This window comes from Bubalus bubalis, chromosome 10, assembly GCF_019923935.1.
Source record: "Bubalus bubalis isolate 160015118507 breed Murrah chromosome 10, NDDB_SH_1, whole genome shotgun sequence".
Taxonomy (NCBI): domain Eukaryota; kingdom Metazoa; phylum Chordata; class Mammalia; order Artiodactyla; family Bovidae; genus Bubalus; species Bubalus bubalis.
In genome coordinates, this window is record NC_059166.1 from 67,241,746 (window position 1) to 67,268,777 (window position 27,032).

General features: G+C 39.6%; 1 long non-coding RNA gene across 7 annotated transcripts in view; it reads right to left on the reverse strand.

Moving 5' to 3' along the window:
- Nucleotides 1-27,032, reverse strand: part of LOC102400054 — a 286,205-nt gene that overhangs the window by 18,740 nt on the left and 240,433 nt on the right. The window contains exons 1-2 of one of the 7 annotated variants that reach the window (XR_006542443.2): nt 13,695-15,587; nt 11,794-11,986 (exon numbers count right to left, since the gene is read on the reverse strand). The exons of 3 other annotated variants lie outside the window; for them this stretch is intronic. This is a non-coding gene — a long non-coding RNA (uncharacterized LOC102400054). Of the gene's footprint in view, nt 1-11,793; nt 11,987-13,694; nt 15,589-27,032 lie in introns of those variants that run through there. 3 more of the 7 variants (XR_006542444.2, XR_328439.4, XR_328441.4) reach the window with 3 other exon arrangements.

A 27,032-nucleotide genomic window follows, 5' to 3' on the forward strand; every position in this document is an offset into this window, starting at 1 on the left:
GGGCTTCCCTGATAGCTCAGTTGATAAAGAATCCTGCAATGCAGGAGATCCTGGTTCGATTCCTGGGTTGGGAAGATCACCTTGTAACATATGTAAATATGTTAAAAATACAAACATATTTTAAGAGCAAACAAAAATTGAAGTAGGAAGCAGCATTGCCATGAGAAAAGCCAAGCTATGTTTCCACATCACTGAGGTCCTTTGAGATTACCACTGACTTTCCTTCAGTTAGATCTGAATTGTCCTACCACTGCGGAGAAAGCAATGGCAACCCACTCCAGTACTCTTGCCTGGAAAATTCCATGGTAGGAGGAGTCTGGTAGGCTGCGGTCCATGGGGTAGCTAAGAGCCGGACACGACTGAGCGACTTCACTTTCACTTTTCACTTTCATGCATTGGAGAAGGAAATGGCAACCCACCCCAGTGTTCTTTCCTGGAGAATCCCAGGGATGGGGGAGCCTGGTGGGCGCAGTCTATGGGGTCACACAGAGTCAGACATGATTGAAGCGACTTAGCAGCAGCAGCAGCAGCAGTCCCATCACTGAAGACACAGAGAGGGTGCTTAACCCTCTCTGAGACCACTGTGTGGGCTGATATCCACGTCACTTGCCTTCCTGCCTGAGTTCCACATGACTTTTGCTATTTATCCTCTAGACCTGTGGCTCTGAATCAATAACTTCTTTTTTTCTATTGAAGCTTCTCTTAAAAACACATGAACAGGGTTAGAGAATGTGTATTTTTTCTGAGTCTCAAAACATTATTGTTCACCCTGGAGAAAATTGATCCAGCATTGTAGCTATGCATGGGAGACTATGTGGAAATGGAAAAGAAAATCTTCTGATACTTACATGAGTTAAAGACCCCATGAATCCAGAGCACTGAATAATAACCTGTTAACTCTATGATAGCCAGTTCCATATAAGCCTTGTGTCACTGTCTCATAGTCCCTAGCAGTGTCCCCCAGGGAGGTAAATACAGTGCAGCAGTTAAGCTGTGCTCCTGCTGCTTTCTTCAAGATGCTAACAGAGGATGTCACCTGACTTAACTTCTCTAACCTTTCTTTTAATCAAATTCCCAGGTAGCTCCAGTAATTCCAAGACACAGCCAATTGAGTTTGCTACTACTGCTAAGTCACATCAGTCATGTCCAACTCGGTGCGACCCCATAGACGGCAGCCCACCAGGCTCCTCCATCCCTGGGACTCTCCAGGCAAGAACACTGGAGTGGGTTGCCATTTCCTTCTCCAACGCATGAAAGTGAAAAGTGAAAGTGAAGTCACTCAGTTGTGTCTGACTCTCAGCGACCCCATGGACTGCAGTCTACCAGGCTCCTCCGTCCATGGGATTTTCCAGGCAAGAGTACTGGAGTGGGTCATGAGTTTGAAGATACTACAAATAAGCTTCTAGAACTGCAGCAGTAATGAAAGCACTGATATCCTACCAAGCACGGCGGGCTCTTTGGAACAGGCTTTTAAGACTTTGATTAACAGTCTGGAATCGTATGTTGGTGCTATGCAGCTAGCTCTTAGTGTAAAATATCACCTACCCTACACAATTTGCTTGCAATTTAGCCCAAAGACTACCTCAGGCAGAGTCGTTAAAATGACACTCTGAGGAACCCATTCAAAGTTTGATTCCTCATTTTTATGAAATAGTGAAGAATTTTCTCTGGCCTTTAAAGAGTTATACAGATGGTCCCCAACTTTATGATGGTGCAACTTATAATTCCTTGACCTCACAATGGTACAGAAGCAATATACCTTCAGTAGAAACTGAACTTGGAATTGTAAATTTTGATCTTTTCTTGGGCCCAGCAATATGCAATAGATACTGTCTCCTGATGCTGATCTATGGCCATGAGCTGTGTCTCCCAGTCAATCAGTGGTCATGAGTGTAATAAAATCCATATATTCCTAACCTTTCCTAACCATACAGCCACTCTGATTTTTACTTTCAGAACCTTATTCAATAAATTACATGAAAAATTCAATACTTTATTATAAAACAGGCTTTTTTTTGTTGGATGATTTTACCCAACTATAGGCTAATGTAAGTGTTCTGAGCATATTTAAGGTAGGTGAGGCAATGATTTTTAGTTAGTTAGCTGTATTAAATGCTTTTCAACTTATAATAGGTTTATTGGGATGTAACCCCATGGTAAGTCAAAGAAGATCTGGATTCCTTTCCATTTCATCATCTTTGCCTGATACTCATCTGCTCAGGGTCAGCCAACAAGTTTGAGGCATCAGCTGCCAACGCTGCTCATTAGAGGAAAAGCATCCTTCCCAGATCAACTATGCTGCTGCTCACAGAAACAAATACCAAACAACTTCAGACATTTATCTTCCTTAAGAAGCTACAGGAAGATGGGAGGTGCTGTTTTCTAAGTGGGAAAACAAACAAAACTATGGAAACACCATGGAGTCAAGAGTCAATGGGATCTGCAAAACAGATGCCTTAGTAATAAAAATAAATACACTTGAAACATATCCTCTGTTGAAATTTGTTTACACCAGGTTTTAAGAATGTAAGACTTAATTTATCTTGTAATTATACATGACAAAATAGAAGGCTATTTTCAAAATTCTTTATCTGAAGTCAGGTTAGCTAGGTTGAATTCTGGCCTTGTCACTTATTGTTTGTTAAATTTAGGTAACTAAATCACTATATCTGAGTTTCTTCTATAAACTGGGTGTAAATATAGGAATCCCATAGGGCTGATGGGAGGGTTAAATGAGATAATGCATGTAGAAACTATAAATATGTCTGTCCCACCATAGAAAGGGACAAATAATTTTTATATGCTGTTGCTATAACGAGTTTGAGTGAACTCCGGGAGTTGGTGATGGACAGGGAGGCCTGGCGTGCTGCAATTCATGGGGTCGCAAAGAGTCGGACACAACTGAGCGACTGAACTGAACTGAATAACTATTATTGTTATTTATCACCATCAACATCGGTGTCATCTTCTTGTGATATATATATATATATATATATATGAAATTATAGCAAACCATAAGGAGCCATAGCCAATGTGTTCCATTATATAGGTAAAAGAAACTGATGTCCTTATTGTAAAAAAAAAAAAGGAAATTAAGACCTCCCAACTAAATAGAGCAGAGCCACAGCTAGAACTCTGAACTCTCTCCATGGGGAGTGCGCTTTGGAGCTTGTGTCGGGAAAGGAACTCCAGCATCACTTCAGTGCTGCTTTCACTAATACTCTTGCACCATTTTCCTGAGTCATGGGTTGCAAGTTACAAAGCCTGTTTTTTCCTCACTTTCTCCTGAAGGCATTAGGTGTTGCAGGAAAAAGTCACAGCCTGCAATTCCCTTTGTCCTGTAGATAACTACTTACTCATGTTTGAACTCACAGCTTTTGAACTACAAAGCAGTTTACATACAGATTACCTCCATATTCACTCCTATTTTTCTTCTGTCTCTTACCCTCATCCCTCTTTCTCGTTTTCTTCCTCCTCCGCCTTCCTCCTTTCTCTCTCCTTAACTCTTTCTCTAGACACCTTCAGCTATTTTCTAAGCTAGCTTCAAATTCTTTTCTTTTCTTTCTACTGTAAACAAGAAAAGATTTTCCCCTTCTTGTTAAATTTTTTCTTACCATTGAGACCTTTGGTTAATAGTCCACAATTCCTCCTCCACTGACTTGTATATCTTATAATCTAGCATATATTTTTGCCAAGCTTATTGGGATCTCTTGTCTGAAAGCCACCAAAAAAAAAAAAAAAAGCCACTTCTTGTTGTACCCTTTTCTCAGCCCCTAACGCTCTTAGTCTCTCAAGCAGCATCATTATGGAACCTCATCTCTTGCCACACACTTTTCCCTTGGAATTCACTATATCCAGACCATCCTAATTGTCCTCCCAGTCATTTTTCATACTTCTCTGTCTTTAGTACTTACCTATTCTTTCTCACTCCATATTTTATTTTCAACTGATGACTTTCAAAAAAGCCATCATTCTAAAAATATCTCTATTTAAGCCCTATCCACAATCTCTCCTGTATTCCCTATCTGTATTAAGCATCTATAGTTTGAACTTTGTCTTCTCCCTAAAACATTTTCATTTCCTCCTGATTTTTCTATTTCTTGTCCTGGTCATGAGTGGCTCTCAAGATATTTGAAGTGAAAATGGCCTGGGACTAAATTTTGGCTTTGTCATTGACTATGTCACTTAGGAGAAGCTCCTTAACTTCTCAGAATTTTGGCACATCGTACATAAAATGAGATTTCAAATGAGGAGTTATAACCAAATAGAGTGCCAAACTCACAAAGAGGATCTGGGAAGTCATTTCCCCTGCCCACTCCCTATTCTTACTGCACTAGACCTCCCTATCCCTTCCCCACTCCAGATTTCCAGTGCTGAAATCATATGGCGAGATTTGATTCCTTCCTCAGCCACATCTCCCATATGCAGTCTATCACCAGGTCCAGCTTCTTGGTAATTCCTTCATCCTTCCATTCCTATTTCCTTCACCATCTCCAGAGCATAGCTCTCACTCTTCATTACTGGATCGTCACACCAGTCTTCTGACCAGACTCACTGACACCAATTTCTTCCACCTTTCAGTCCACCCTGGACAAGGACACCACATTAACCTTCTAACATTACTGCTTAAAATAATCATTTTCCCAAGGTAATTCAGCTAACAAGTAAAAAACAAAGATTGAGCCTAGACAGACAACTCTACATCTATACTCATAGCTATAAACCTGTACTGAGTCAGTACCAATGTTTGGGCCTGGAATTCAAAATCCATCATGATCTGACCCAGAGTACCTTTCCAGACTTTCTTTCCACCAGGCCTTTACATGAGTGTTTGATTTACTTTTACTACCTAAAATAACCTGTCTTTATCTCTCAGGGTTATTTAGGCTGTAACAAGAAACTAACTCAGGTGGCTTAAAAGGTAAAGGAATGTATTGAGTTGGCCAAAAATTTCATTCAAGTTTGTCTGTAAGATGTTATGGAAAGCTCAAACAAATTTTTTGGCCAACCCAATATTATTTCATATAACAAACCCAGAAGTAGAATAGTTGTATGTTTAATATCATGGCTTAAGACCAAACCTAGGACCCAGATTCCTTCCTCTTCTTACTCCGCTATGTTCAACATGATCTCATGTGAGATGCTCTTGTGTTTGCCTGTGGGCGCCTCAGTTTCAGGAAGCATGTACAGATATAACAACATCCAATAAAACAAAGAAGAGTAGCTTGACTCTGCATTGTGCTTTTGAGAGAAGAATCTCCTCTTGCATCCCTAACCATATCCAACCTTCCCCATCAGAATTCCCCTGACATTTCATTGGCCAGAGTTATATCACCATCCCAGGGAAATTTGTAAACAAAGCACCATGACACCAAACAGATAAAACAGCTTCCAAAGTTTCTGAGATATGATCACAGTGAAAAATATATTATACATCCCAGGTCAGCACATGACTAAATATGTTTCATAATACATATATAACATGCAGATGAAAGTTACATATTTTCTATTTTACTCTCAATATTACTCTATTCTACTAATTTAAAGAAATCTTGATTTTATAACGCATTTATAGACGGGCTACCTGCACTTTGAAAAATGCCAGCTCATACTAATGAGAATTTACCCAAGTTATATTGAAATGGGATGAACTCAGAAATATTATCAAGCCAACAGGGGAAATGACTGTATTGAAGGCAACAAATATTGGACTGGTGCCACAAAAGTACAGTTTTTGCATTGTTGAAATCTGCCATTTGACATTGGAATATATTCTTAAATAAATGTGGTTATGTTATACATAATTTTAATACACATTTCTCGCTTTATGTTTATTTTGCTAATGGACTTATTGCTTGCTATTTTAGATTTATTTTAGCCTATGGAAATGATGTTAGACAAAAAGCAAATTCAAGCAATTTTCTTATTTGAATTCAAAATGGGTCATAAAGCAGCAAAAACAACTTGCAACATCAACACATTTGGCCCAGGAACTGCTAAGGAACATACAGTGCAGTAATGGTTCAAGAAATTTTGCAAAGGAGATGAGAGCCTTGAGAATGAGGGGCGCAGTGGCTGGCCGGAAGTTAACAATGACCCATTGAGTGTATCCAGAGAAGGCAATGGCACCCCACTCCAGTACTCTTGCCTGGAAAATCCCATGGATGGAGGAGCCTGGTAGGCTGCAGTTCATGGGGTCTCTAAGATCGGACACAACTGAGTGACTTCACTTTCACTTTTCACTTTCATGCATTGGAGAAGGAAATGGCAACCCACTCCAGTGTTCTTGCCTGGAGAATCCCAGGGACGGCAGAGCCTGGTGGGCTGCCGCCTATGGGGTCGCACAGAGTCGGACACGTCTGAAGCGACTTAGCAGCAGCATTGAGTGTATGATCAAAACTGATTATCTTATAACTACATGAGAAGTTGCCAAAGAACTCAATGGGGTGATTTGGCATTTGAAGCAAATTGGAAAGGTGAAAAAGCTCTTAAGTGGGTCCCAGGTGGCACTAACAGTAAAGAACCCACCTGCCAATGCAGGAGACATAAGAGATGCACATTCAGCCCCTGGGTCAGGAATATCCCCTGGAGGATAGCATGGCAACCCACTCCAGAATTCTTGTCTGGAGAATCCCCTGGTGGGCTACAGTCCATAGGGTGGCAGAGTTGGACACGACTGAAGTGACTTGGCATGCATGCACGCATAAGCTGACTGCAAATCAAAAAATAATGGATTTGAAGTGTCATCTTCTCTTATTCTGCATGACAACAAACCATTTCTTGATTGGATTGTGATGTGCGATGAAAAGTGGACTGTATATGACAACCAAAGATGACCAGCTCAGTGGTTGGATCAAGAAGCTCCAAAGCACTTTCCAAAGCCAAACTTGAACCAAAAAAAAAAAAAGGTCATGGTCACTGTTTGGTGGTCTGCTGCCCATCTGATCCACTACAGCCTCCTGAATCCCCAGGGAAACCATTACATGTGAGAAGTATGCTCAGTAATTGATGATACACTGGAAACTGCAATGCCTGCAGCTGGCATTGAGCAACAGAAGGGGCCCAATTCTGCACAACAATGCCCAACTGCAGTTTGCACAACCAGCACTTCAAAAGTTGAACAAACTGGACTAGGAAATTTTGCCTCATCCACCATATTCACCTGACCTCTCGCCAACCGACTACCACTTCTTCAAGCATCTTGACAACTTTTTGCAGAGAAAACACTCCCACAACCAGCATGAGGCATAAAATGCTTTCCAAGAGTTCGTTAAAGCCCAAAGCATGGATTTTTATGTTACAGGAATAAATAAAAACTTATTTCTCATTGGAAAAAATGTGTGTTTGAGCCTAGTTATACAATTCACAGTCCAAAACCATAATTACATTTGCACCAACCTGATACTTTCCCATTTTGTGTGTCTTAGATTATATATTTATCATTTATTCACCCCTATGACACCCTTCCCTCAACACCTATTGACCAAAAAAATGGGATTTTCAAACTTGGGAAATTACAGCCAAGAAAGCTGGATTTGTATTTATAAATAAAAAAAAAAAAGAAAGAAAGAAAACCCAACTGAGATTCCTCAGTAGCTTGTAAGTCACAGAAAACTGGGTATTTTAAAAAATTCAAGATCTAGTTTCTTTTGATGATACAAGTAGGGTAAAAGGTCATGGGAGTTCAATTAATTTACTTTAAAATGTTCCTTTTAAATGATGTCCAAAGAATAAATCATCAAAGATTAATCAGGGAAGACTGAGTCTCTCCCCCTTGTTGGAATGTCTAGGGATCTGAGAGCAGCTGGTTGCGCCTCTGTTCTCTCTTCTCCTGATTCATTTTGTGTGTGACCTCAGGGAGAGGTCACCACACGGCCCTAAATTACGTGAGCCTGCACATATAGCTGCCACTTTCTCCCTGTAACTATCCCACACTCAGGAACCTTGCTGAGCACAGCAAAGGCTTTAAAGAACTTGAGCTTTGTGCACAGATTTGCTCTTTACAGACCTAAAATTATCTGTATTTTTACAGTAACACAGTGATGTTTCTAATGTGCCTAAGCATCTGCTGGGTACAAAGCTGCTGTGCAAAGTTACAGGGAATCCCATGTGAATAAATTGTAGTGCTGATTATTAAGCAACTTGGAGTCTAAGACAGGAAATAATCCTACAAACTTAGACCCAAAACAAAATAGTGGAGGTTTCCAAGAAGGGATGCTGACTAGCATTTAAGCAGTACCCACTAAGTGCCAGACACTGTGCTAAGCTGTTTATGCAAACTACCTCATTAAAAAGCCTTAACTCTTTTGCAGTATTATTCTCTCCATTTTGCAGATGATGAAACTGAGGCCCAGAGAGGCCCCTTAACTTTTCCAATGGGGCATGGTTAGTAAGCAGTAGACCCCAAGTGCAGATGAGATCCTTTAGACTCTAAAGTTTATTGGTTTTTTTGTTTTTTTTTCCCTGTCATTTACTCTGAGTCAAAAAAGGCAAAAAAGAATTTAATCCAGGGAAAAAGAAAATATATTTAAAATAGACCTTTAAGTAGAAGGACTATATCCCTAGTGATGGGCAACAGAGTGACATGCTCTTCCATGAATTTTGTAGGCAGGGTGGGTTCAGGGGATATTAAACAGTACAATCTGGCTGCCACATAGGTGGGCTTAGGGGAATAAATGAAAGCAAATCTAGAAAAGGTGGTAAAGTCCAACTACTTTTATAATTCAGTAGAGGGTTCCAGAAAGAAAGCTCATTCTGCAGATTGCCAATTAGACTGAGAGCCCCGAGGGCAGGAAGGGCATGAACAGAGGTGACTGTCTAAGAACAGGAACCAGATGTCATATTTATCTGTGATTCTCATAGTGAAGCAAGGTGCTGTGTAGCTAGTAGGTCTGCAGTTTACCTCCAATGAATGAACGCAAGACAAAGAAGGGAGGCTTTTCTGCCAAGTTCCTTAAGGGATGGGTCAGGGTAGGTTGTTGAACCGTGGGCAGCAGGGACAAGGACTGACCCAGCAGAGCTAAGGGCAAGCTTGATCTTCCCTTTGTACCAGCCTCGGGATGAGTGAACTAAACATCATGGCCAGCCTTTCAACAGGTCAAATACCATCCTTTCTGTATGTAAAAATGATATGCTGGAGGGCAGAAAGTTTCAAGAGGGAACAGACAAAAGGTATAAAAGGCAAATATTTTAAAGGATTTGCAACAGGAATTTGCATGCGATCGCAAATTGTAATCCTCAATGTGCATGCACGTAACTCTTGCAACTCTCAAGAGTTAATAATCCCATGGTTCATACTACCAGGCTGCCAAGCCACCTTTCTTGCATACAAATCTGGTACTTTAGATGGAGGAAGAAAGAACCCTAAATTTCTAAGTTTAAGTTGCTTATTGCTTTGTGGGTTAGGTGACAAGGCAGATAACACTGATATGGTGACTTAGCAACACAGTGGATGTAAGTTTGTGCAAAAGCTTGGCTTCAAAGGCTTTGCAAGCTGTTAACATACAGATTAATTTCAAACAGGAAGAGGCTAAAATATGTGGCAGAACAGTTTTACAAAATTAATGCTTGGCTTTATAAGCAGATAAAAGTGAGCCCGCTTGCAGCCTGAGCTAAGAAAAGCAAGCCTAAGCTGTGGGGGTGCAGGGTGATGAGAAGGGACAGAAGTTGGGAAGGCAAGATGTAGAGAGGAAGTCAAGTCTTAGAGATACACCTGCTTCCGGTATGGTGAAAGCATGGAGTTCTTTATAAATGTGGTAGTCACGAGTGGTACTCATACTAAACAGGAAGTTGGTGACAATTGTTGCTAAGGCTTGATGATATCTTCCACTGGCTCCTATATGCCAATCACAATGCCCTGTGAAGGTGGGCTGGCCACATTTACAGTAGCAAAGTTCAGGTGGAAAATGCCAGAGACTTTCATGCTAGTGTTTTCCAGTAACTGGTGAAAACAGATGTTGGATGTACTGACTCTGGATAAGTGTGCACCATGTCTGTAACTCTGTCATGGGGAGTTGGATGACTTTCCAAGTGTGCCATATTAAATATTCAGGGTTTAAACCTGTAGTAGTATCCTTTTAAGAAACAGCTGGATATGGAAGAGCATCATGATATGGTCAGTAAATGGACCTTTCTGCTGAGTTACATGTGGCCAAATCTATCACATGGTTAGCGGCAGAGAAAAAAGCTATCAATTTCAATATTCCATTTGAAAAATATCCATTTATGAAAGCAGAGTCTTCTATAACTAATGTATATTACTTTGTATGTTAATACACAATGGAAGTTAATTACCATGTTTGTTCATAAAACATGGAATGTTTTCATTTCATTTAAATCAAAACATAAAACTAACATTAAGTTTTTTGAAACTCCTCTGCCCAAAAAAAAAACTTCAGTGTAAAAGGCTAAGTGTACAAATAAGATCATGTTCAATAGTTTTTCCCTTTCCATCCTTTTATTTTTTTAATGTAATCTTATAAATGATTTCTATCTTCAAGCTGGAAACTTATGCTAAAATCGGGAACACAAGACAACAGTTTCTCTTTCTCTCTCCCTCCCTCTCCCTCTTTCCTGATTTTATAGCTATATACCTAAATGCATTCCCAGGCACAACAAAGCTAAACACAAGAAGAAAGCTGATTTCTTAGAAAATCCAGATTCTAAGATTAAGATTTTGGTCTGTCACCAAAGCACATTCATGTGAGAATGTGAGGTTTGTTTGTCTTGGCTTCTGTATAGGAAACTTTCAGGTACTAATAAATGGTGGATTAAATTCATTACTCTTCAGTTGTGAATCTGGTAAGGCTAGGTTGAGGCATTTGGTGAAATTTTCTCCCTTTGCCATTATTACTCTGATTTGCCAAATCTTCACTAGTACATCCTAGGCCATACTTAAGTGAAGAAACCCTGCAGGTATGATGGAAGGAATTTTTGACCTTGGCAAAAATAATACAAAATGAAACGTTTTCTGTATTAGCTGAGTTCCCTTTACACTCAGCTGCAATTTCATGCCTCTGAACTGTGGTTTCCAGGTAACGATTCTTAATAGAAGAACAGTAAAGTGGAAAAGGAGGACACTACCTGAAGGCCTCGTAGTGTCTTAAGTTTGGAACGGAGAGTGTTGTGGATAAACTGGCTGATCTGCCTTACTTCACAAGTGAAGAAACGCTAGTCCCAAATACTTAAGAGACTTCACCTAAGGACCTCATAAGTAGCAAATCCAGAGAACCTAGTGGAGAACCCAACTCTTTTGCTTCATAATTCAGAGTTCTGTCACTTATGTCACTATGATGCAGAAAAATAAACTAAAATTTGTCATTGTAAAATAATGGAACTCTCTTGGGAAAGGGAGAGAAATTTACGATACAGCAGAAAAACTAATGTGTCAGGCATCAGGCACCATGCTTCCAGGGAGTTTCGCTGATCACCTCTATGCCTCATGCCCACTCCCAACCTCTGCTCTTAAGTGTTCTTGCTCTTCTGTCCTCTCCAGGGGTATTTCTTATCTCTTTAGATACTCATAACAGCCATATGCCCAGAAGCCTGTTTTCTCCACTAAATGCTAAATCCATTGAGAACATAATTTTTAAAAGAACTTTAGATGAATACTGAGTAAAGAAAATTATATAAATTTTATTTTTCTATTTCAAAACAAGGATAATAATGCCAACCTTGTAAGATTGATGTGAAATCCAAATATTATGCAATAAAATATGTTAAGTGCTTCACATAGGGCACTTAACCTTGTCAAGTTACATATTAGCAGTTCAATAACATGTATTGAATGATTACTCATTCCTTCTCTTGGAACTGTCAAAAAGTGTTATAATCCATATGCTATGACTTCACTTTTAGAATCCATTGATTAAGAAGAGATAAATGGATGAATGCACTTTCAGATGCCTGATTTTGCAATTCTGCAATCTCCCAAGGGTCCTTAAATCCACAGGTTGGAAATCTTGTGAACTTCAGATTTTTCCAATACCTAGAATGAGTCATAATCCATCAGGAGAGTCATTTAGAATGGAGTACAATAACCACAATACAAGCAAAGCACAAAGGTCTGAGAGTAAGAGAAAAAGAAAAAATAGTAGGTCTTCTTTGCTTTCTATTTTAAAAAATCCCCACTAATCCATAGGTTGTTGCCAAGAGGCAGCAACTTCACTGCCTTCAACCCTCTTTGCCTCAAAGGTGGCCACTATTCTAAGCAGCAGAGTGGCCAGGATGATAACATATGTCGATTGGACAAGCATGGGTTAAATATGGGATGATCAGCCTTTCTAGTTTACTCAGGTCTGTCCTGGTTATTGCATTGTAAGCCCTATGTCCCAGGAAACCCTGGTCAGATTGGGATGGTTGGTCAATCCAAGTTTTCATAGAGACCACTGAGGGTGGTGTTGTTTCCAAACCACAGTAGCTTGCTAAGCAGGGAGAAACATACCCTACATTTACATATGGCTACAGAGCTCTTCTTACCACAATGGCCTTGTGTATCCATTGATCACTAGGAATGTGATCATCGGCATTATAGCCTGAAAGTAGGTCTGAATTGAGATGGCTAATAAGTTAAAATATATACCCAATTCCAAAAAATTGGTATGCAAAAGGAATGTAAAGTATCTTAATAATTTTATATTTACATGTTGAAAAGGTAATGTTCTAGATATGTTGAGTCACATAAGATATATTGTTCTTTTTACTTTTTAATGTGGCTATGAGAAAATTTTACGTTATACATGTGGCCCATACTACACTTCTACTGGACAGAAACAAACAGACTGCTTTAAGATTTTTAACAAGGTAATGACGCGTTTATGTCATGCATAGGTAAGGACATAAAAAGATGCTTTGACTGTACAGGCAACTTAAACAAAAGATAAATAAATTAGAGAATATCAGGCCACAAACAATGGGAGATCAAAGTGTCAAATCAAGACCAGACTCATTCCCTTTAATCATTTCTGCCTTCATTTGTGCCAGGATGAGCTTTCCATCTTGAGACTTCAGGCCCAAATGAGAAACGAGGTCTATCTTTCAAAAGCCTACAGACCAAAGAGGGAAAGAGAAAGGTATTTGACAAATGTTTTGAATATTATAAAAATACAAAATGATGTTCTAAGTAATATGATAGACTCCAGCCAATGTTGTCTGCATTGATTTAGCTGATTTTATCATCCAGGTAATTTTGAGTTTATTCAATCCTTCCTTTAAGTCTTCACTGTTCCTGGCCACGCTCCTTGAGACTGGGAATTTGCACTAATAAACTGCATGCGACCAAGTGTGTTTGTTTCAGTGCTCTGTTTCCACTTAATGATCAAATGTTTCTTCTCTTATTTACTTTCACAGGAAGCAGGTTAGTCCAGTGAAACCTAACGGGCTTAGGTTCAAACATTGCCAATGTTCCTTACCTAGTGACAGCTTTTAATTTCCCTCTGCCTCACTTTCCACCAACAGCATTGAGTAAAAAGACCCTGGATGACTCTGAACTCACACACACACACACACACACATCTTTTCTTACAATTCAACTTATTATTGTTAATCATCTGAAAACACCGAATGCTTACAAACACTCCAGCTTACTGTAATTGTATTCCCTCAATGTAACTATTTTCAATCACTGGGAGGGTTCTGCATACTAGCAATTGGGTTCCCTCTAAACATCCTTGAGAATGTTTATTTGAAAAGATTACCTTGTTTTCCTTCAGGATTAAGTCATGGTCACTGCAGAGAGAGAGAATTTGGAAAAATGGCAAGCAGTTTCTGATGGTTCCTCAGAGACTGCCCTTGTTCAATGAACAGACTCACAGAAAAACAAAATGCATTCTAGCCCACACACGTTAGAGACATTTTTCAAACACCTAGATTACAGAAGATAGGTATTACAAATAACATATTTGTTGGAGAGAGTGAAGAAATCACAAACTTGCTTGGATAAACACTATTAAATGCATACTTAACCAGTGGATTGCGACAGTTCCCCTCTGGCACTCACTGACAAGCTTGACTCCAGCGGTAAATTAGGTTGCAAAACTTCCTTGTCAGAGAATTCACCCTGTTAGGAAGACTCAACCCTGGCTTTGAATTTGCAAGGACAGAAAAATCAATGTGACAGAAAAGCAGTTGCTTGTGTCAGGCCTAACCAAGGAGAGAAAGGGCTTTAGATTAATCATAATTTAGGGTTGCGGGTAAAATGGTGCAAAGGCCCATATTCCCCTGGAGTCTCTGAAAAAGGAAAAAGAAGAGGAGCCTGGAGCACTGTGCGCATGCTTCCCGCAGACACTGCCCTTCCTCTGTAAACAGGATTTAGTGTTTACCGTTGAGAGTAGCCAAGCATTGTTGATCTGTGTAAACAGATAAAATGCATCAAAATCTACAAGATTTTGGCTGAGGCAGTTGTACACAGTATCTAAGTGTAGAGTGAAGATAGATGAAAATTTCATCTTCCTTTCTGGAACCTGTGATCTGACTTTAATAAACTGGGGAGATTTCAGGTTATATATTGAATTTTGATTCCTCACAAAAGCAAAAGGCTGGCATGAGCCTCTTATTTGCAGGGAGGTCAAACACCACCTTCTGGAGGCGTCTGTTTTCATCCCCGGCATACCTTAGACTGAGAGCATCTACAAGAAGGAAAGTAATTTTTGCATGGTTTATAATCTGTTGCTTTAAAGTTGGCACAAAAGACCTACTAAGGTTACTGGTAAACAGCCACCATTAGATGGCGCCTGGGAGGCAGTAAGCCCCACTAAGGTACAGATGAACTCCTCCTCAGCTGTCTATCTCTGTTGACCAAACAAGTTCACTTCAATTAGGAGCTTGTCTGCTTTCATTACTGATTTAGGTAGTCGGGGTTTTGCATTTAGAGAGAATGACTACCCGGTCTGCTAACTTCAGACTGCCTTTCATCTTGCACCAGGTAGTACATCTTTCTAGCTCAACAGGTATTAACCAACCCAGGTCAAATTAGGAAAAAGGCACTCCTTCCTCTAAGGTACTGCTACCCATAGTAGTAGTGGGCAAGCCTGGCATTCAGAGACTGAGGACTAATGTCCAGGATTGAGGCATGTTCAGAGATAGAAGAGAAGTTGAACTTTAGCCCTTTCGGTGAACCTCAGTCAGGCATTAGAAGCCCAGTCAGTGAGCCCAATTCATCTATTTTTATAGTTATCTCCAACTAAAAGGACCAGGATTTTGTGGAACTTTAAAAATCCCTGGCCTCAACTATGTCAGTTGTTTGTCATGCTGATACGATTCATTCCTCAGTTCATTATTCTGTACATGCAGGGATATCTAATGAAGGTCTAACCAGATCAGACCCTATTTTAAAAATGTTCCTCTTGCTTATTTTATAGTGTCATCTTTATCATGAGGCACAAGAAGTTCTACCAAGAGAATAATATAGATTTTATTCCAGTCTACCAGGGCTCAGAGAGAAACAGAAAGCATTTAATCTATGCAAATGTGATCAGTACATTGAAACAAAAGAATACAAAGACTAAATCAGTAGAAATCTGAAACACAAGCACCTCCAGAAAACTGAGTTGTAGGGATGAATAATATACGTAAATATGATGACTACACATTTTTTAACATTGAAATTTTGAAATTTATTCCAGAATAAGGAGAGGAAAGGCTCATACATCTAGGCTGCTCCACACTTCCAGCGGTCCTGAAGCTGCACAAGACACATGACCAGGTAACTAACACACGGCTGTTCTGACAGTAGACTCTTTAAAGCATCATTCTAGATCAAGCAGCTTTCAGAAACAAAATCATTCTTTATTTTTTATTTTTGTAGAGGAGTACAGCCATCAGCGCAGTCATTGAAAATCAAGAGCAGTCTTCATATGTACCAAGGGAAATTACTAAGAAAACTTGCAGACTCTCCCTCTCTGGAGAGCTTTATAAATAGGATAACTTTTCACCTGTTCTGTGTGGTGTTCTCTGAAAACAAGTAATAAACAGAGAAACCTTTCCAAAACCCTTGTTAGATCTCTCATTCGTGGTTTATTGTCCACTCATTCCATCTATGTGCTTTTTCCTCATCTTGCAGTCAACACCCTTGAGAAAGAACAATTGGAGAGGGTGAAATAAACAGACTTTAGGGTTCCTGATAGACTAGTAACAATAGAATGGAAGTGAAAGTTAGTCTGTCAACTAAGAGTATTGACTCTTTGTGATCCCTTGGACTGTAGCCTTCCAGGTAACTCTGTCCATGAAATTCTCCAGGCAAGAATACTGGAGTGGTTGCCATTTCCTTCTCCAGGGGATCTCCCTACCAAGGGATTGAACCAGAGTCTCCTATATTGCATTTACCATTTGAGTCACCAGGGAAGCCAGTAACAATAGAATAGTTAATAAATATTCAACCCTTTCTATATTCCAAGACTATTTAGTATGCTTCTTGAGTTTTCAAAAGGAGACAAAAAATGTTGCAGCTTTTATCATTTGAAAAGCAACAGAACTACCATATGATTTGGCAGTTCCACTCCTGGAATATATGTGGAGAAAACCAAAAAGATAATGCACTCCAGCATTCACTGCATCACTATTTACAATAGCCCGGACATGAAAGCAACCTAAATGTCCATTAACAGATGAATGGATAAAGAAAATGTGACATACAATGGAGTATTACTCGACCATAAAAAAAGAATGAAATAATGCTATTTGCAGCAATATGGATGGACCTAGAGATTAACATGCTAAGTGAAGTAAGTCAGAAAGATAAATATCATATAATATCACTTATATGTGGGATCTAAAATGACACAAAAGAACTTATCTATGAAACAGAAACAGACTCACAGATACAGAGAACAGACTTGCAGTTGCCAAGTGAGGCGAGGAGGGGAGGGAAGGATTGGAAGTTTGCGATTAGCAGAGGCAAACTATTATATATAGGATAGATAAACAACAAGGTCCCACTGTGTGGCACAAGGAACTATATCCAGTATCCTGTGACAAATCATAACAGGAAAGAATATGAAAAAGAATATGTATATCTTGAGTCACTTTGCTGTACAGCAGAAATTAATAACATTGCAAATGAACTATACTTCAATAATTTTTTTTTAATGTTGCAGTGTTCCTGTCTAGACCAAATTAAACCAATAGCCAGGTTTATAAAGAACTCTCCAGGTGCCAAGTCCAATGCTGAGCATTTTGCATGAATGATCCCATTCAATCTAACAACAAACCTTTGAAATAGACGTTTTCTTGTTCCCATTTTACAGATGAGAAGACAGAGTCTTAGAAAGATTGTCTTACATAAACTAACAGAAATAGGACATGATGAAGCTAAGATTAATGTATTAGTTTCCTATGGCAGTTACAACAAATTATAACAAACCCAGTGGGTTAAAATAACACAAATTTATTCTTTCACAGTTCAGAAGGTTAGAATCATAAAATCAGCCTCAGTGGGCTAATATCAAAGGGGCAGCAAGGCTGGTTCCTTCTGGAGCTTCACAGGGAAAATCATCTATTTTAGGATTGATGCTGCATCATTCTGTTAGCTCATGGCCCTGAATCACAATATCTTTTTTCTCCCTCTTTCCCATCTCATTGCCTTCTCCTCTTCTTTATCAAATCACTTTCTGATTCCCTCTTAAGAGACCACTTGTGCACACATTTAGGTCCTACCTGGATAATCCAGGATAATCTCCCCAGTTTAAATCCCTAATTTAATTCCTAATTTCATTGAAAGATGGGCTCAATAAAGGACAGAAATGGTAAGGACCTTACAGAAGCAGAAGATATTAAGAAGAGGTGGCAAGAACACACAGAAGAATATACAAAAAAGATCTTCATGACCCAGATAATCACAATGCTGTGATCACTCACCTAGAGCCAGACATCCTGGAACGTGAAGTCAAGTGGGCCTTAGGAAGCATCACTACGAACAAAGCTAGTGGAGGTGGTGGAATTCCAGTTGAGCTATTTCAAATCCTGAAAGATGATGCTGTTAAAATGCTGCACTCAATACACCAGGAAATTTGGAAAACTCAGCAGTGGCCACAGGACTGGAAAAGGGCAGTTTTCATTCCAATCCCAAAGAAAGGCAATGCCAAAGAATGCTCAAACTACCACACAATTGCACTCATCTCACATGCTAGTAAAGTAATGCTCAAAATTCTCCAAGCCAGGCTTCAACAGTACGTGAACCGTGAACTTCTAGATGTTCAAGCTGGTTTTAGAAAAGGCAGAGGAACCAGAGATCAAATTGCCAACATCTGCTGGATCATCAAAAAGGCAAGAGAGTTCCAGAAAAATATATATTTCTGCTTTATTGACTATGCCAAAGCCTTTGACTATGTGGATCACAATAAACTGTGGAAAATTCTGAAAGAGATGGGAATACCAGACCACCTGATCTGCCTCTTGAGAAACCTATATGCAGGTCAGGAAGCAACAGTTAGAACTGGACATGGAACAACAGACTGGTTCCAAATAGGAAAAGGAGTCCGTCAAGGCTGTATATTGTCACCCTGCTTATTTAACTTCTATGCAGAGTACATCATGAGAAATGCTGGGCTGGAAGAAGCACCAGCTGGAATCAAGATTGCCGGGAGAAATATCAATAACCTCAGATATGCAGATGACACCACCCTTATGGCAGAAAGGGAAGAAGAACTAAAGAGCCTCTTGATGAAAGTGAAAGAGGAGAGTGAAAACGTTGGCTTAAAGCTCAACATTCAGAAAATTAGGATCATGGCATCCAGTCCCATCATTTCATGGCAAATACATGAGGAAACAGTGGAAACAGTGTCAGACTTTATTTTGGGGGGCCCCAAAATCACAGCAGATGGTGACTGCAGCCATGAAATTAAAAGACACTTACTCCTTGGAAAGAAAGTTATGAGCAACCTAGACAGCATATTAAAAAGCAGAGACATTACTTTGCCAAAAAAGGTCTGTCTGGTCAAAGCTTTCGGAGAAGGCAATGGCAACCTACTCCAGTACTCTTGCCTGGAAAATCCCATGGATGGAGGAGCCTGGTAGGCTGCAGTCCATGGGGTCGCTAAAAGTCGGACATGACTGAGCGACTTCACTTTCACTTTTCACTTTCATGCATTGGAGAAGGAAATGGCAACCCACTCCAGTATTCTTGCTTGGAGAATCTCAGGGACAGAGGAGCCTGGTGGGCTGCCGTCTATGGGGTCGCACAGAGTCGGACACAACTGAAGCAACTTAGCAGCAGTCAAAGCTTTGATTTTTCCAGTAGTCATGTATGGATGTGAGAGTTGGACTATAAAGAAAGCTAAGTACTGAAGAATTGATACTTTTAAACTGTGGTGTTGGAGAAGACTCTTGCGAGTCCCTTGGACTGCAAGGAGATCCAACCAGTCCATCCTAAAGGAAATCAGTCTTGAATATTCATTGGAAGGACTGATGCTGAAGCTGAAACTCCACTACTCTGGCCACCTGATGTGAAGAACTGAATCATTTGAAAAGACCCTGATGCTGGGAAAGATTGAAGGTGGGAAGAGAAGTGGACAACAGAGGATGATATGGTTGGGTGGCATCACCAACTCAATGGACATGAATTTGAGTAGGCTCTGGGAGTTGGTGATGGACAGGGAGGCCTGGCATGCTACAGTCCATGGATTGAGAAAGAGTTGGACATGACTGATTGACTGAACTGAATTTAATTCCATCTGTAAAATCTCTTTTGCCAGATAAGGCAACTTTCCTAGATTCCAGGGATACAACCTGCATATCTTTGGGGGCCATTATTCAGCTACCACAATTAGTATTCCAACTGCCTCCCACTCTCTTTAGCTGTATAATATTTTCTTCCTAGATGAATAATTCTTAACAAACTCAATAACTAATCTTCAGCAAATGGGTGGGTATCCCTTATAAACTAAAGAGGCACCTAAATTAATTCATTTTCATGGACATTAGCACAATATGGTGGTAAAAGTCTGACTTGTGTTCAGGAAATGGAGTTCTTATCATTAGTTAGACAGGCAAGGTTGGACAAGCACCATATCTCTTAAAGTCAGGGATAGTAAGGAGGTTTCAATGTGTTCAGTGCAGGTGGACGAGGACTCCACAAATCTCTTCAAACTTCATTGGAAATGTTGAACCCAATTATCAGCACCTGCCTTACTTAATCTCTAGTATTTCTTCTAACTCTGACTTTATATGATTGATGACTGTATTATTATCAGCTGCTCTAAAAAATTATCATAAAATTTAATGACTTAAACATTTATCATCTCAAAATTTCTGTGGGTCTAGAAGTTGGTGGCTCTAACTCAGAATCTCTCGTCAGGTTGCACTCAAGAGGCCAGCTGGGGCCAGAACCATCCAACATGACGGGTTGGACAGGCTAGCTCCAGGCTGAATCACCCATATGATTGCTGGCAACCTCACTACCTGGGGAAATCCATAGGCCACTTGAATAGCCTACAACATGGTGACTGGCTCTCCCAGAGCAAATCATCCAAGACAGAACCACAATGTGTTTCATGATGTAGCCTTAGAAGTGACATATTATCACTCTCTCTGTGTTCTATTGGTCACACAGATCAATAATATGGTATAGGAGGGGATTACACCAGGGCATGGAAATCAGGAGGTGGGGCTTAGGCCACCATAGAAGTTCAATGACCTGTGTGAACTGATGCTTCGACAATAGGACTTTCATGCTTTTGTCTATCTATGGAAGCTCATATTTCATAATCCCATGTGATGGTTGGGTGGCTTTATGGCTTACAAGGGGTATTAACATCATAAAACTTACATATTAAAGAAAATTGCTCTAATAGCAAGGTAGAGGGTGAACTTACAGGGACCCCTAATGCTTTTCAAGTGCCCCAGGCTATAAAGAAACCTCTGCTGCTGCTGCTAAGTCGCTTCAGTTGTGTCTGACTCTGTGCGACCCCATAGACGGCAGCCCACCAGGCTCCCCCGTCCCTGGGATTCTCCAGGCAAGAGCACTGGAGTGGGTTGCCATTTCCTTCTCCAATGCATGAAAGTGAAAAGGGAAAGTGAAGTCGCTCAGTCGTGTCCGACTCTTTGCGACCCCACGGACTGCAGCCCACCAGGCTCCCCCATCCATGGGATTTTCCAGGCAAGAGTACTGGAGTGGGGTGCCATTGCCTTCTCCGAAAGAAACCTCTAGCCTGACCTGAAAGTCCCACATGTGTGCCCAATGTTTTCTGTCCATGTGTTGTATCTCTAGCTACTATGCCATTCTCACCCTTTCTCAAATGACTCTTCACACCATGCTTTCAATAGCCTTCCCCACTCAAGTGCCATGCTCTCTATGAACTCTTCACCAAGCCCTGAGACAACACAAGTAGCTTCTTCTACTGTTTCATAGGATTTTGTTCATCTATTACAGAACTTGACATGCTTTCCTTTTAATAATTTGATTATGTTTCCCCTCCCAAGTATTCTATGTATTTCTTGAGGGCAGAGGCCAAGACCTCACACCATGGCTAGGATATCACATCAATCAAAGACATTTTGTTAATTAATGGATAGCCTTCTTCCAGTAAGTCATATTTCTAAAACACTTAAGGAATGCCAGGGCTTCCCTGGTGGCTCAGACAGTAAGGAATCTGTCTTCAATGCAGGAAACCCGGGTTTGACCCCTGGGTTGAGAAGATCCCCTGGAGGACAAAATGGCAACCCACTCCAGTATTCTTGCCTAAAGAATTCCATGGACAGAGGAGACTGGCGGGCTACAGTCCACGGGGTTGCAAAGAGTCAGACACAACTAAGCAACTGATACACACACTAGGGAATGCCAAGTAAATGATAATCATTCTGTTAGGTCCTAAGTCTTACAGTAGTGAACAATATGGGCTGGTCCCATATGAGTGTCAGGATACAGAGGAAGGCTCCTCATACTGTGCTTCTGCCAATGACTATCTTTGTTCTCTCTTCTCCATAACAGTTTCTATTTTCCTACCCCCTTCTTGCCTCTTCTCAATTTTCCTTCCCCTCAACTATTTCCTAACCACGCCACAGCACATATAGACATTGCTTAGACAACCTGACAAATATCATGGCCAAAGAGCTGATCACTCCAGGTCCAGGTCATGGTCTCTAAGTTGTCTGCAAAGCCACATGTACATGACTATCCCTTCCTGTTTGCTAGCTACCATTTAGGGGGGAAAAATGAAGGGTAAAAGCAGCATTTCCATGCCTGGATGGTTCAGAATTTGTATATTTTCTTGTCTTCACTGTCTCAAGTGAGTTGGAAAATAAAAAGGCAAGCCACAGACCAGAAGAAAACTGCTCTGATAAAGGACCTGTATCCAACATATATAAAGAACACTTACATCTTAATAATAAAAAGACAGGTACTCTAATTTACAAATGGGAAAAAAGGTTAAGTCATGTCACCAAAGAAGATATATAAATGGTTGATTAAGCACATGAAAGATGTTAAACACTCTTTGTTGGAAAATGCAAATTAAAACTACAATGACATGCCACTCTACATCCATTAGAACCTATAATCAAAATACAGGAAATATCAAGTGGGGATGTATTGTTGGTGGGGATGTAACAAGTTACATACTGAGAAAATGTTTGATACTTTCTTAAAAATTTAAATACAAACTTACTATAGAGTAAAGTGAGTCAGTTCTTTGGAATTCATGGAAGAGAAATGAAAACATATGTCCATCCAAATACATATAAGTGAATGTTCATAGCAGCACTATTCAGAATGGCCAAAAACTGGACAAAAATGTAAGTGTCCATCAACTAGTAAATGGATTTTTTTTAATGTGGCATGTTATTCAACAAAGGATGGTGCAAATGATACATGCTATAACATATATGAGAACCCCAAAAAGAAGTCAAACACAAGAGGCATAATTACTATACAATTTACCTATGTGAAATGTCTAGAAAAAGCAAATCTATGGAGAGAACACAAGTCAGTGGTTGTCTGGAACTGGAAGTAGAAACAGGTCAGCTGTCGATGGACACAGGGAACTTTTAGGAGTAATGAAATGTTCTAAAACTGAAATATGGTAATGTTTATACTCTTGTATAAATTTACTAAAAATATTTATATTGTACATTTACAATAGGTGAATGTTATGGTATGTAAATTATATTCCCTCAAAGCTGTTTTTTAAAAAATTACATTACATGAGAAGGTATCTGGTCATAAACTACAAGGGGTCTACTTATTATAAAGATGTTCTCAGGATGTAAAAACCCTGACCTGTTTTCAGTCTCTTTTCATCTGGTCCCAATCAAGGTAATAGAAAGCTAGTTTAGTTAGGTTCCTCTAAATGTGAACATGGCTTAAGTGTAGAGACAAAAAAAAAAAAAAGTGAGTCAGCTCTCAAATGACCCGAACTTGTTAGCCCATCTCTAAAAATGAGTTGTGATGGCAATTTTTTCCTTGCTTATGAAAATGTTTGAGGAAAAACTATGTGCTTGGTTTAGCATAATTGACCACAATAATTATAGTGCATGTGGATTTATGTTGTATTTATAAGACTGCTGGATTTTGCAGTGGAGGTTGGGGAGAGTCAGTGTTGAAACCTAAGTCTTTAATCCACAAAAAGCCATACATTTTTTTATGGTCCAAACTGGCAATTATGGGTTGTAGAAGTATTTGTGCTTGTTCAGATGTTCCGTAACCAAAAATTTGAAGAGGTCCATTTTTGATATAAATCCAGTACTGAGGAAAATTGTGGCAGAATCTCAGATCTGTATGTATTTTTATAACTTGTCACATTTTTAGTAATGAAGTAGGCCAAGTCCATCTTTTTAAGAAAGACCAAGTCTGCATGCAAATTATTTAGGAGGAAGGTATGATTCAGATTCTTGGAGAAAACAAAAAGTAGTGCTTCTGATTTGAACTCCATTACTAAGTCATTAATGATGGTCCCAGAGCAGTTGTTAGACTAATATGAGTCACAAATTTGATTTCAAATCAATAAGAATGGCATAAAGACCCCCATGTGTTCCCACAGAGCAACAAGGTGGTCACATCTCTTAAACAACTACTGCTTAAACTGTTTATTTTGCTATTTAGTCAAAGTCAGTAAGGCACCAAAGGGTACAAACTTCCATTTATAAGAGAAACAAGTATTCGGGATACAATGTGTGTGTGAGCATATGTGTGCTAAGTGGCTTCAGTAGTGTCCGACTCTTTGTGATCCTATGGACTGTAGCCTGCCAGACTCCTCTGTCCATGGGATTCTCCAGGAAAGAATACTGGAATGGGCTACCATGCCCTCCTCCAGGGAATCTTCCTGACCCAGATCAAATGTGCGTCCCTTGTGACCGCTGCATTGCAGGCAGATTCTTTACCACTGGGCCACTGGGAAAGTTCAGGGATACAATGTACAACATGATAAATATAATTAACATTACATATATTATATATGAAACTTATTAAGAGTATATCCTAAGAATTCTCATTATAAGATAATTTTTATTTCTTTAATTTTATTTCTATATGAGATGATGGATGTTTACTAAACTTACTGCGATAATCATGATGTATGTAAATCATCGTGATTATACCATATATATACTTAAAGAAGGGAAAACCACTAGGTCATTCAAGTATGACCTAAATCAAATACCCTATGATTATACAGTGGAAGTGAAGAATAGATTAAAGGGATTAGATCTGATAGACAGAGTTCTTCAGATAGCCTGAAGAACTTTGGAGAGAAGTTTGTAATATTATACAGGAGGTGGTGATCAAAACAATCCCCAAAAAAGAAATGCAAAAAAAGGCAAAATGGTTATCTGAAGAGGCCTAACAAATAGCTGAGAAAAGAAAGAAGCAAAAAGCAAAAGATATACCAATCAGAATGCAGAGTTCCAAAGAATAGCAAGGAGAGATAAGAAAGCTTTCCTAAGTGAACAATGCAAAGAAATAGAGGGGAAAAAATAGAATGGGAAAGACTAGAGATCTCTTCAAGAAAATTAGAGATACCGAAGGAAAATTTCATGCAAAGATGAGCACAATAAAGGACAGAAATGGTATGGACCTAACAGAAGCAGAAGAGATTAAGAAGAAGTGGCAAGAATACACAGAAGAACTATACAAAAAAGATTTTAATGACCCAGATAACCATGATGGTGTGACCACTTACCTAGACTAGACATCTTGGAGTGAGAAGTCAAGTGGACCTTAGGAGGCATCACTACGAACACAGGTAGTGGAGGTGATGGAATTCCAGCTGAGCAATTTCAAATCCTGAAAGATGATCCTGTTGAAGTGCTGCACTAAATATGTCAGCAAATTTGGAAAACTCAACAGTGGCCACAGGACAGGAAGAGGTCAGTTTTCATTCTAATCCCAAAGAAGGTCAATGCCAAAGAATGCTCAAACTACTGCACAATTGCACTCATCTCACATGCTAGCAATGTAGTGCTCAAAATTCTCCAAGCGAGGCTTTAGAAGTACATGAACTGAGAACTTCCAGATGCTCAAGCACTATTTAGAAAAGGCAGAGGAACTAGAGATCAAATTGCCAACATCTACTGGATCATAGAAAAAGTAAGAGAATTCCATAAAAACATCTACTTCTGCTTCATTGACTATGCCAGAAGCCTTTGTGTGGATCACAACAAACTGAGGGAAAGTCTTAAAGAGATGGGACTACCAGACCACCTTACATCTCTCCTGCGAAACTTGTATGCAGATCAAGAATCAACAGTTAGAACTGGACATGGAACAAAGGACTGGTGCCAAACTGGGAAAGGAGTACATCAAGGCTGTATATTGTCACCCCGCTTACTTAACTTCTATGCAGAGTACATCCTGCAAAATGCCAGGCTAGATGAAGCACAAGTTGGAATTAAGATTGCAGGGAGACATATAAATAATCTCAAATAAGCATATGACACCACCCTTAAGACAGAAAGTGAAGAAGAACTAAAGAGCCTCTTGATGACAGTGAAAGAGGAGAGTGAAAAAACTGGCTTAAAACTCAACATTCAAAAAGCTAAGATCATGGCATCTGGTTCCATCACTTCATGGCACATAGAGGGGGAAACAGTGGAAACAGTGACAGACTTTATTTTCTTGGGCTCCAAAATCACTGTGGACAGTAACTGCAGCCATGAAATTAAAAAATGTTTGCTCCTTGGAGGAAAAGCTATGACAAAACTAGATAGTATATTAAAAAACAGAGACATTATTTTGTGGACAAAGGTCCATATAGTCAAAGCTATGGCTTTTCCAGTAGCCATGTATGGATGTGGGAGTTGGACCATAGAGAATGCTGAGCACCAAAGAATTTATGTTTTTGAACTGTGGTGTTGGAGAAGACTCTTGAGAGTTCCTCGGACTGCAAGGAGATCAAACTAGTCAACCTAAAGGAAATCAATCCTGAATATTCATGGAAGGACTGATGCTGAGGCTGAAGTTCCAATACTTTGACCACCTGATGTGAAGAGCCTACTCGTTAGAAAAGACTCTGATGCTAGGAAAGATTGAAGGCAGGAGAAGGGAATGATAGAGGACGCGATGGTTTCACGGCATCACCAAGTCAATGTACATGAGTTTGAGCAAGCTCTGGGAGATGGTGAAGGACAGAGAAACCTGGTGTGTTGTAGTCCAGTCCGTGGGATTGTAAAGTGTTGGGCATAGCTGAGTGACTGAACAACAGCGTACCTTAAACTTATACACTGCTATTTATCAACTATATCTCAATAAAACTGGAAGAGAAAATCAATAAGACATCAAAGTCATTATTTCAATCCAATTTAGGATCACATGATGAGCTGCATAAAAACATTGGTCTGTTGGATATTATCTAGATATTAAAGTATCAAAGTTAAATAAAATAGCTTTCAAGTTTATTATTCTACAGTTATTTTGAGGCAAGATCAGTTCAATTAAGCTTATTTGATAATTGTTTCTAGTAAAAGCAGATAGTCATTGCATATGATAAAACAAGACAAATATCTTCTTTTGTTTCTGTTCCTCCAAGTAGCCAAGACCAAAAAGAAAAAAAGGAGTATTTAACCACACATCTAGAGCTTCCCGGATGGCTCAGTGGTAAAGAACCCGCCTG